A 12,319-nucleotide genomic window follows, 5' to 3' on the forward strand; every position below is an offset into this window, starting at 1 on the left:
ATCTCCCAGATAATAATTGTTGTAATGATTGTAATGATAAGGCTTCACTGTACCATTGTTTCCAAGTGCCCTACAGAAGAAAGAGAGTACAGATTCGATAGTGCCATTACTACAGCGAAAATGTCTTGCTTCTAGCCCAACCAATCCCATGGCAGCAGATCCACAAGGTCTGCCATGAGATGTGACTGTATAGTTCCCTTAAAGGTCCTGAACAGTCATTCTGAAAAGTACTTTTTCTCTCATGGCTAACTACCAGGAAGTTTGAAAAGACAGGCTGAGTGGGCAGAAGGCTTATATTCATGAGCTCGCCTTGGCTGACAGATGTTTGAAACACCTATGTCAAGCAACTTGGATGCAGTGAGCAGTGTTGGAGGAAAGTCATCTCAAGCAAAACATAAAGCAACTCAAACAACATTGAAAAAAAAAATGCATCTACTGTTTGGTATGTCTCTTGTGATGCGGTTCACAGCAGCACTGACGGATGTGTTGACTGAAAGTTGAGTGACCCTTCCCCCCCTTTTGTTCCATGCTGGCTGAAGACCTAGTTATCCAGTAACTAGCTAACACCAGACACAGATGAAGACCTAGTTATCCAATAGCTAGCTAACACCAGACACAGATGAAGACCTAGCTAGCCAGTAACTAGCTAACACCAGACACAGATGAAGACCTAGTTATCCAGTAACTAGCTAACACCAGACACAGATGAAGAACTAGTTATCCAGTAACTAGCTAACGCCAGACACAGATGAAGACCTAGTTATCCAGGAACTAGCTAACACCAGACACAGATGAAGACCTAGTTATCCAGGAACTAGCTAACACCAGGCACAGATGAAGACCTAGTTATCCAGGAACTAGCTAACACCAGACACAGATGAAGACCTAGTTATCCAGGAACTAGCTAACACCAGACACAGATGAAGACCTAGTTATCCAGTAACTAGCTAACACCAGACACAGATGAAGACCTAGTTATCCAGTAACTAGCTAACACCAGACACAGATGAAGACCTAGTTATCCAATAGCTAGCTAACACCAGACACAGATGAAGACCTAGCTAGACAGTAACTAGCTAACACCAGACACAGATGAAGACCTAGTTATCCAGGAACTAGCTAACACCAGACACAGATGAAGACCTAGTTATCCAGTAACTAGCTAACACCAGACACAGATGAAGACCTAGCTAGACAGTAACTAGCTAACACCAGACACAGATGAAGACCTAGTTATCAAGGAACTAGCTAACACCAGACACAGATGAAGACCTAGTTATCCAGTAACTAGCTAACACCAGACACAGAGGACACATATAAGTATCTTTGCCCTAGATCAGGTATTCCCAAACTGGGGTACGCGCAATGCCGTCGGGGGTACGTCAAATAACAATGTGATTCACATTTAAAAATATACATATTTTAACATTTTTGTTTCTTCATATTTTCAAACAGTCCATTTATATTTTCCAACGAGGCTATATTTTTGGGTGAGTTTTCTTCTCTCGCCTAAGTAGCCTCGTTTCATTGCCAAAATAAAATGAAACCATGTAGTGTTCAGCGAAATAACAACAGAATGTCAAATACAGGTAGCCAAGTCAAATAATTAACATCCAATCATATTAACCATTATTATCTCGCAGGAATTCCACTAATGGTTCGTATGTAGCCAAATGTAGCTGCTGCTCATGTTGGTATCTGTACTGATGGCACAAAAGCCATGACAGGGAGACATAGTGGAGTGGTAACTCGTGTGCAAGCAGTTGCTCCCGACAGCACTTGGGTACACTGCAGCATCCACCGAGAGGCTCTTACTGCCAAGGGAATGCCTGACAGCTTGATAGACGTTTTTGGACACTACAGTGAAAATGGCTAACTTTGTTAAAGCAAGGCCCCTGAACACTCGTGTATTTTCTGCAGTATGCAATGATATGGGCAGTGACCATGTAACGCTTTTACAACATACAGAAGTGCGCTGGTTATCAAGGGGCAAAGTATTGACACGTTTTTTTAAAATTGAGAGACGAGCTTAAAGTTTTCTTTACTGACTATCATTTTCACTTGTCTGACCACTTGCATGATGACGAGTTTCTCACACGACTGGCCTATCTGGGTGATGTTTTTTCTCGCCTGAATGATCTGAATCTAGGATTACAGGGACTCTCCGCAACTATATTTAATGTTTGGGGAAAAATTGAGGCTATGATTTAGAAGTTGAAGCTCTTCTCTGTCTGCAATAACAAGGACAACACACAGGTATTTCTATCATTGTATGATTTTTTGTCTGCAAATGAACTCAAGCTTACGGACAATGTCAAATGTGATATAGCGAAGCACGTGAGTGAGTTGGGTGCGCAATTACATTACGCAGGTACTTTCCCAAAACGGATGACACAAACAACTGGATTTGTTATCCCTTTCATGCCCTGCCTCCAGTCCACTTACCGATATCTGAACAAGAGAGCCTCATCGAAATTGCAACAAGCGGTTCTGTGAAAATGTAATTTAATCAGAAGCCACTGCCAGATTTCTGGATTGGGCTGCGCTCAGAGTATCCTGCCTTGGCAAATCGCGGTGTTAAGACACTGATGCCCTTTGCAACCACGTACCTGTGTGAGAGTGGCATAGACTGTGTGTTGAAAATGATTTAAGACTGAGTCTCTCTCCAATACAACCCAACATTGCAGAGTTATGTGCATCCTTTCAAGCACACCCTTCACATTAACCTGTGGTGAGTTATTCACAATTTTCGATAAACAAATAAGGTTTTATATGTACGATAGTTGAATAAATAAATAAATAAATAAATAAATAAAGAGCAAAATTATTGATTATTATTATATTATTATTTGTGTCCTGATCCTATAAGAGCTCTTTGCCACTTCCCACGAGCTGGGTTGTGACAAAAACTCACACTCATTCTTATGTTTAATAAATGTATCGTATAGTGTGTGTGTGGCAGGCTTACAATGATGGCAAAAAACAATATTTGAGTGCACTGACCCTGGTGCTAGAGGGGGTACGCAGCTGGAGGTTGAATGTTTGAAGGGGTACGGGACTATAAAAAGTTTGGGAACCACTGCCTTAGATGAATAGGGTAAACTCTGAATTATATTTGCTGACACACAAGAGTAATTTTTTTTGCACCAGTAGAGTAGCCATCTAACTATATCAATGTAGAAGCAACAGACCTTTTCATACTTTGGTCATCATACTTTGATCTGGTTTTCTTCAAATATCATCCCATTTCATGAAAAACATGATTTTGACTGTTCATGACCTTTAAGGAAAAGCACCTTAAGTCAAACTGCTTTCTCTATGAGATGGTAATTTTTTTGCTGCACCAGTAAAATAGCCATCTAACTATATAAACCATGCTGCTCCTCAAAAATGCCTTCTCTGATTTTGATTACAAGGCGGTTCTTATTTAAATTAGGTAAGAGAATATCATGTTACCATTGGTGTATTGAAATGGAAGTTAAGGTGATGTCACCTTGTCTTCTTAATAATAATTAATCAAAGTGTCTGATATGGGGGAGGGGACCAGTAACTTTATTACTAAACTTTATCAATGTAGAAGCAACAGACCTTTTTCTTACTTTGCTCATCATACTTTGATCTGGTTTTCTTCAAATATCACCCCATTTCATGAAAAACATAATTTTGACTGTTCATTACCTTTAAGGAAAAGCACATTTAGTCAAACTGCTTTCTCTGAGAGCTTCCCATGTCTGGAACATACTGCAGTCAGACACACATAACTGCACCACCTATTGCACCTTCACAAAAAACATAAAGACATGGCTAAAGGACAATCAGATGTGTGAACATAATTCCTAGCTATGTATTGCCACTTTCCATGTTTTCTGTTGTCTGTAGCTGGTGAGGTGTGTAAACACTGTGTTGCTTTTATGTATTTTGTTTTGTTGCTTTTTGTGCTACTGCTCTGTTTGTCTGCCTGTCTGCTTGCTACGTGTTACTTGTTCTATGTTGCTCTGTCTGCTTGCTATATGTTACTTGTTCTATGTTTCTCTGCCTGCTTGCTACGTGCTACTTATCCTATGTTTCTCTGCCTGCTTGCTACGTGTTACTTATCCTATGTTGCTCTGTCTGCTTGCTACGTGTTACTTATCCTATGTTGCTCTGCCTGCTTGCTATATGTTGCTTGTCCTATGTTTCTTTGTCTACTTGCTATGTGTTTCTTGTCATATGCTTGCTTCCTGTTACTTGTCCTATGTTTCTCCATCTGCTTGCTACTTGTTACTTGTCCTATGTTGCTCTGTCTGCTTGCTACGAGTTACTTGTCCTATGTTGCTCTGTCTGTATGCTACATGTTTCTTGTTCTTTGTTGCTCTGTCTGCTTGCTACGTGTTACTTGTCCTATGTTGCTCTGTCTGCTTGCTACGTGTTACTTGTCCTATGTGGCTCTGTCTGTGTGCAATGTGCTACTTGTCCTATGTTGCTCTGTCTGTGTGCTACGTGTTACTTGTCCTATGTTCTCTGTCTGCTTGCTACATGTTACTGTATTGTTATTGTAACAGTTTTTAATAACCTGCCCAGGAACTGTGGTTGAAAATTAGCTGGCTGGCTAAAACAGGCACTTTTACTGAAACGTTGATTAATGTGCACTGTCCCTGTAAAAATAAATGGTAATACTTCATTTTAAGGGGTCATTTTTACAGTGTTATTAGACTGCAACAAGTATTGTAGTTAACTGTAACAACAATTAGTTACACTCTAATAACAACATGTAACTGGTGGTAATTTCAGTCTGTAATTACAGAGGAGTCACAATGAATGCTTGTTACCGTGCTTGTTACAAATGGGCAGGTTTCCACTAAATTCACAAAGGTAGTGTTTTGTTTCTTCTCAGCTGCATCAGATTCAGTAACTGTTACAAAGGTTGTGACCCCTCTTGGATGCGCTAGGTGTCCGAGAGATTATGCTCAATAGGCTCTAATTACTTACCCATGCATGTGCACTGTTGAAAATATATCTCCTCTCAATGTTATTTCTAGTTCTTGCCACCAAAATAAAGTACCACTAAAGTACTATCTGGGTAAATTTGGTAATCCCAGATGACAAAAACCCACAATTTCAAACATTATACACAATGTTTGCCTAAGTACAATGTAATTGCCAAGTGTTACGATTCATTTGAACGAGCTAAATCCTGTGTATCTTGCGGGGTACTTACTTATAATTAATGTTTACTTATACCGTACATTACCCATCCTGACAACCTGGCCCTCATTTGAAAGGTTCTGGGAGTTTCACTTCCTTTTACGATAAGGTACAGAAATTAAGTGAAACTTCCAGAACCTTTAAAATGAGGGCCAATTTGTCAGGAAGAGTAATATACTGTATAAGTACTCATTAATTACAAGTAAGTACCCCTCAAGATACACTTCATTTTAATGAGCTAAATCCTGTGTAACAACTAGTAATGACATTGTTCTTAGCCAAACATTACATGCACTATACTTTGAAATACTGTATTTTTCCACATATGCTACCAATATTAGATCCCAGTCAGTGAGGTTGACCTACTGATCTGTTTTTACCAGCTCAACCAAGTAAACCCAGATGGTACACTTTATTTTAGGGGCAAGTGCTAGCAACAACACTGAGTGGAGATATCGTTTGAACAGTGCCATTGAGCATAGGCTATAATCTCTCAGACACCCAGCGCATCCACCAGTTGATCACAACCTCTGTGATTGTATGCAGCTGAGAAGAAGCAAAACAAAAGTTGGTGAATTTAGTGGAAATCTGCCCATTCGTATCAAACATGATAACAAGCATTCATTGTTACACCTCTGTAATTACATACCACAATTACTACCAGTAACATGTTGCAATTACACTGTAATAAGTGGTTACAGTTAACTATAATACTTGTTACAGTGTAATTATACATGTAGTTACACTGTAATAAGGACCCCTTAAAATTAAGTGTTACCAAATAAACTAATTAAAGTAAAGTAAATCCCCCATCCCCTCTTTTACGTTGCTGCTACTCTCTATTTATCATATATGCATAGTCACTTTAACTATACATTCAGGTACATGCTACCTCAATTGGCCCAACCAACCAGTGCCCCCACACATTGGCTAACCGGGCTATCTGCATTAGAGGTCGACCGATTATGATTTTTTTCAATGCCGATACCGATACCGATTATTGGGGGCCAAAAACCGATACCGATTAATCGGCCGATTATTATTATGAATTTTTTTTTGAATATGTATATATCACACACACACACACACACACACACACACACACACACACACACACACAGCTCTGAAGTGACAACGATACTGAAGAGTCTGCTTAGGAGACAAATACTCTCAACTGTTTGAATAATAAAAATAGTTTAAGTTACCTGTGATGAATGCTGAAAACAAAAACTGTAATTTCTATATGCATGAAATCCTATTTTAATAATGGGTATGGTAAGAATTGACTACCAAAGTGCGAGTCATAATTCCTATGACACCTTCTAGCAAAATCTGAAAAGCGGTTCCTTCATTTATTCCATAGGATATTTTTAGATTAATTTAAAATAAGGTCTGTGTTTGGTTTAGGCTTACACCACCTTGCCAATTTTATAACTGTGTAGATATCCATAGGATATAACTCTGATCAATATAAGCGAAGATAAAACATTTTGTAGAGTGGATTTATGAATATATGTTGACAAACGTTACCTAGTGAGATTTACACGGGTATCAAAACGCAGAGGCGGTTTAAGCACAAAACACAGACCTTATTTGAAATAGATCAAGACATTCTCTATGGAAGACATGAATGGTAAAATAACGAAGGAACCCCTTTCAAGTTCAGCCGCAAGTTATTACAGGAATTATGACGCGTCGACTATTTCTCTCAAAACCATATACCTTTGACTATTACGAGCCTGCTGCTGCCTACCACCGCTCAGTCAGACTGCTCTATCAAATATCAAATCATAGACTTAAATATAATATAATAAACCTTAGGTCATTAATATGGTCAAATCCGGAAACTATCATCTCGAAAACATTATTCTTTCAGTGACATACGGAACCGTTCCGTATTTTATCTAATGGGTGGCATCCATAAGTCTAAATATTCCTGTTACATCGCACAACCTACAATGTTATTTCATAGTTCCGTAAAATTCTGGCAAATTAGTTCGCAACGAGACAGATTCTGTATACCCTGATTCTGCGTGCAACGAACGCAAGAGAACTGACACAATTTCACCTGGTTAATATTGCCTGCTAACCTGGATTTCTTTTATCTAAATATGCAGGTTTAAAAATATATACTTCTGTGTATTGATTTTAAGAAAGGCATTGATGTTTATGGTTAGGTACAGTCGTGCAACGATTGTGCTTTTTTTCGCAAATGCGCTTTTGTTAAATCATCCCCGTTTGGCGAAGTCTGCTGTCTTTGTTAGGAAGAAATAGTCTTCACAGTTCGCAACAAGCCAGGCGGCCCAAACTGCTGCATATACCCTGACTCTGTTTGCAAGAGAAGTGACACATTTTCCCTAGTTAAAAGAAATTAATGTTAGCAGGCAATATTAACTAAATATGCAGGTTTAAAAATATATACTTGTGTATTGATTTTAAGAAAGACATTGATGTTTATGGTTAGGTACACGTCAGAGCAAAGACAGTCCTTTTTTGCGAATGCGCACCACATCGATTATATGCAAAGCAGGACATGCTAGATAAACTAGTAATATCATCAAACATGTGTAGTTAACTAGTGTTTATGATTGAGTGATAGTTTTGTTTTATAAGATAAGTTTAATGCTAGCTAGCAACTTACCTTGGCAACGTAAAGCAGGTGGTTAGAGCGTTGGGCTAGTTAACGTAAGGTTGCATCCCCAAGCTGACAAGGTAAAAATCTGTCGTTCTGACCCTGAACAAGGCAGTTAACCCACCGTTCCTAGGCCGTCATTGAAAATAAAAATGTGTTCTTTAACTGACTTGCCTAGTTAAATAAAGGTTTAAAAAAAAAAATAAAATAAACATTAAAAAATAAAAAATATATTTAAACAAATATAAAAAAATCGGCAAATCGGTGGCCAAAAATACCGATTACCGATTGTTATGAAAACTTGAAATCAGCCCTAATTAATCGGCCATTCCGATTAATCGGTCGACCTCTAATCTGCATTGTGTCCCGCCACCCACCACCCGCCAACCCCTTTTTTATGCTACTGCTACCCTCTGTTTATCATATGTATAGTTAAAGTGACTAGGCATATATGATAAAAAGAGAGTAGCATCAGCGTAAAAAAATGGGGTTGGGGGGGCACACAATGCAAATAGTCCGGGTAGCCATTTGATTACCTGTTCAGGAGTCTTATGGCTTGGGGGTAAAAACTGTTGAGAAGCCTTTTTGTCCTATACTTGGCACTCCGGTACCGCTTGCCATGCGGTAGTAGAGAGAACAGTCTATGACTGGGGTGGCTGGGGTCTTTAACCATTTTTAGGGCCTTCCTCTGACACCGCCTGGTGTAGAGGTCCTGGATGGCAGGCAGCTTAGCCCCAGTGATGTACTGGGCCGTACGCACTACCCTCTGTAGTGCCTTGCGGTCAGAGGCAGAGCAATTGCCGTACCAGGCAGTGATACAGCCATTCAGGATGCTCTCGATGTTGCAGCTGTAGAACCTTTGAGGATCTCAGGACCCATGCCAAATCTTTTTAGTTTCCTGAGGGGGAATAGGCTTTGTCGTGCCCTCTTCACGACTGTCTTGGTGTGTTTGGACCATTCTAGTTTGTTGGTGATGTGGACACCAAGGAACTTGAAGCTCTCAACCTGCTCCACTACAGCCCTGTCGATGACAATGGGGGCGTGCTCGGTCCTACTTTTCCTGTAGTCCACAATCATCTCCTTAGTCTTGGTTACGTTGAGGGATAGGTTCTTATTCTGGCACCACCCGGCCAGGTCTCTGACCTCCTCCCTATAGGCTGTCTCGTCGTTATAGGTGATCAGGCCTACCACTGTTGTGTCGTCTGCAAACTTAATGATGGTGTTGGAGTCGTGCCTGGCCATGCAGTCGTGGGTGAACAGGGAGTACAGGAGGGGACTGGGCACGCACCCTTGGGGAGCTCCAGCGTTGAGGATCAGCGTGGCAGATGTGCTGCTACCTACCCTCACCACCTGGGGGCGGCCCGTCAGGACGTCCAGGATCCAGTTGCAGAGGGAGGTGTTTAGTCCCAGGGTCCTTAGCTTAGTGATGAGCTTTGAGGGTACTATGGTGTTGAACGCTGAGCTGTAGTCAATGAATAGCATTCTCACATAGGTGTTTCTTTTGTCCAGGTGTGAAAGGGCAGTGTGGAGTGCAATAGAGATTGCATCATCTGTGGATCTGTTTGGGTGGTATGCAACTTGGAGTGGGTCGAGGGTTTCTGGGATAATGGTGTTGATGTGAGCCATTACCAACCTTTCAAAGCACTTCATGGCTACGGACGTGAGTGCTTCGGGTCTGTAGTCATTTAGGCCAGTAGCCTTTGTGTTCTTGTGCACAGGGTGATCTGCTTGAAACATGTTTGTATTACAGACAGGGACATTTTGAAAATGTCAGTGAAGACACCTGCCAGTTGGTCAGCACATGCCCGGAGCACACGTCCTGGTAATCCATCTGGCCCCGCAGCCTTGTGTATGTTGACCTGTTTAAAGGTCTTACTCACGTCGGCTACGGAGAGCATGATCACACAGTCGTCCGGAACAGCTGATGCTCTCATGCATGCCTCAGTGTTTCTTGCCTTGAAGCAAGCATAGAAGTGGTTTAGCTCGTCTGGTAGGCTCGTGTTACTGGGCAGCTCACGGCTGTGCTTCCCTTTGTAGTCTGTAATAGTTTGCAAGCCCTGCCACATAAGACAAGCATCGGAGCCGGTGTAGTATGATTCCATCTTAGCCCTATATTGATGCTTTGCCTGTTTGATGGTTCGTCACAGGGCATAGCAGGATTTCTTGTAAACTTCCGGGTTAGAATCCTGCACCTTGAAAGTGGCAGCTCTACCCTTTAGCTCAGTGCGAATGTTGCCTGTAATCCATGGCTTCTGGTTGGGGTATGTACGTACAGTCACTGTGGGGATGACGTCCTCGATGCACTTATTGATTTACATTTACATTTACATTTAAGTCATTTAGCAGACGCTCTTATCCAGAGCGACTTACAAAGTGGTGCATTCACCTTATAATATCCAGTGGAACAACCACTTTACAATAGTGCATCTAAATCTTTTAAGGGGGGGGGTTAGAAGGATTACTTTATCCTATCCCAGGTATTCCTTGAAGAGGTGGGGTTTCAGGTGTCTCCGGAAGGTGGTGATTGACTCCGCTGTCCTGGCGTCGTGAGGGAGCTTGTTCCACCATTGGGGTGCCAGAGCAGCGAACAGTTTTGACTGGGCTGAGCGGGAACTGTGCTTCCTCAGAGGTAGGGAGGCGAGCAGGCCAGAGGTGGATGAACGGAGTGCCCTTGTTTGGGTGTAGGGCCTGATCAGAGCCTGAAGGTACGGAGGTGCCGTTCCCCTCACAGCTCCGTAGGCAAGCACCATGGTCTTGTAGCGGATGCGAGCTTCGACTGGAAGCCAGTGGAGAGAGCGGAGGAGCGGGGTGACGTGAGAGAACTTGGGAAGGTTGAACACCAGACGGGCTGCGGCGTTCTGGATGAGTTGTAGGGGTTTAATGGCACAGGCAGGGAGCCCAGCCAACAGCGAGTTGCAATAATCCAGACGGGAGATGACAAGTGCCTGGATTAGGACCTGCGCCGCTTCCTGTGTGAGGCAGGGTCGTACTCTGCGAATGTTGTAGAGCATGAACCTACAGGATCGGGTCACCGCCTTGATGTTGGTGGAGAACGACAGGGTGTTGTCCAGGGTCACGCCAAGGCTCTTAGCACTCTGGGAGGAGGACACAAGGGAGTTGTCAACCGTGATGGCGAGATCATGGAACGGGCAGTCCTTCCCCGGGAGGAAGAGCAGCTCCGTCTTGCCGAGGTTCAGCTTGAGGTGGTGATCCGTCATCCACACTGATATGTCTGCCAGACATGCAGAGATGCGATTCGCCACCTGGTTGTCAGAAGGGGGAAAGGAGAAGATTAATTGTGTGTCATCTGCATAGCAATGATATGAGAGACCATGTGAGGATATGACAGAGCCAAGTGACTTGGTGTATAGCGAGAATAGGAGTGGGCCAAGAACAGAGCCCTGGGGGACACCAGTGGTGAGAGCACGTGGTGCGGAGACAGATTCTCGCCACGCCACCTGGTAGGAGCGACCTGTCAGGTAGGACGCAATCCAAGCGTGGGCGGCGCCGGAGATGCCCAGCTCGGAGAGGGTGGAGAGGAGGATCTGATGGTTCACGGTATCAAAGGCAGCAGATAGGTCTAGAAGGATGAGAGCAGAGGAGAGAGAGTTAGCTTTAGCAGTGCGGAGAGCCTCCGTGACACAGAGAAGAGCAGTCTCAGTTGAATGCCCAGTCTTGAAACCTGACTGATTAGGATCAAGAAGGTCATTCTGAGAGAGATAGCAAGAGAGCTGGCCAAGGACAGCACGTTCAAGAGTTTTGGAGAGAAAGGAAAGAAGGGATACTGGTCTGTAGTTGTTGACATCGGAGGGATCGAGTGTAGGTTTTTTCAGAAGGGGTGCAACTCTCGCTCTCTTGAAGACGGAAGGGACGTAGCCAGCGGTCAAGGATGAGTTGATGAGCGAGGTGAGGTAGGGGAGAAGGTCTCCGGAAATGGTCTGGAGAAGAGAGGAGGGGATAGGGTCAAGTGGGCAGGTTGTTGGGCGGCCGGCCGTCACAAGACGCGAGATTTCATCTGGAGAGAGAGGGGAGAAAGAGGTCAAAGCACAGGGTAGGGCAGTGTGAGCAGGACCAGCAGTGTCGTTTGACTTAGCAAACGAGGATCGGATGTCGTCAACCTTCTTTTCAAAATGGTTGACGAAGTCATCCGCAGAGAGGGAGGAGGGGGGGCGGGGGGAGGAGGATTCAGGAGGGAGGAGAAGGTAGCAAAGAGCTTCCTAGGGTTAGAGGCAGATGCTTGGAGTTTAGAGTGGTAGAAAGTGGCTTTAGCAGCAGAGACAGAAGAGAAAAATGTAGAGAGGAGGGAGTGAAAGGATGCCAGGTCCGCAGGGAGGCGAGTTTTCCTCCATTTCCGCTTGGCTGCCCGGAGCCCTGTTCTGTGAGCTCGCAGTGAGTCGTCGAGCCACGGAGCAGGAGGGGAGGACCGAGCCGGCCTGGAGGATAGGGGACAGAGGAAATCAAAGGATGCAGAGAGGGAGGAGAGGAGGGTTGAGGAGGCAGAAT

The sequence above is a fragment of the Salmo salar genome, chromosome ssa14 (genome assembly GCF_905237065.1).
Source record: "Salmo salar chromosome ssa14, Ssal_v3.1, whole genome shotgun sequence".
Taxonomy (NCBI): Eukaryota; Metazoa; Chordata; class Actinopteri; order Salmoniformes; family Salmonidae; genus Salmo; species Salmo salar.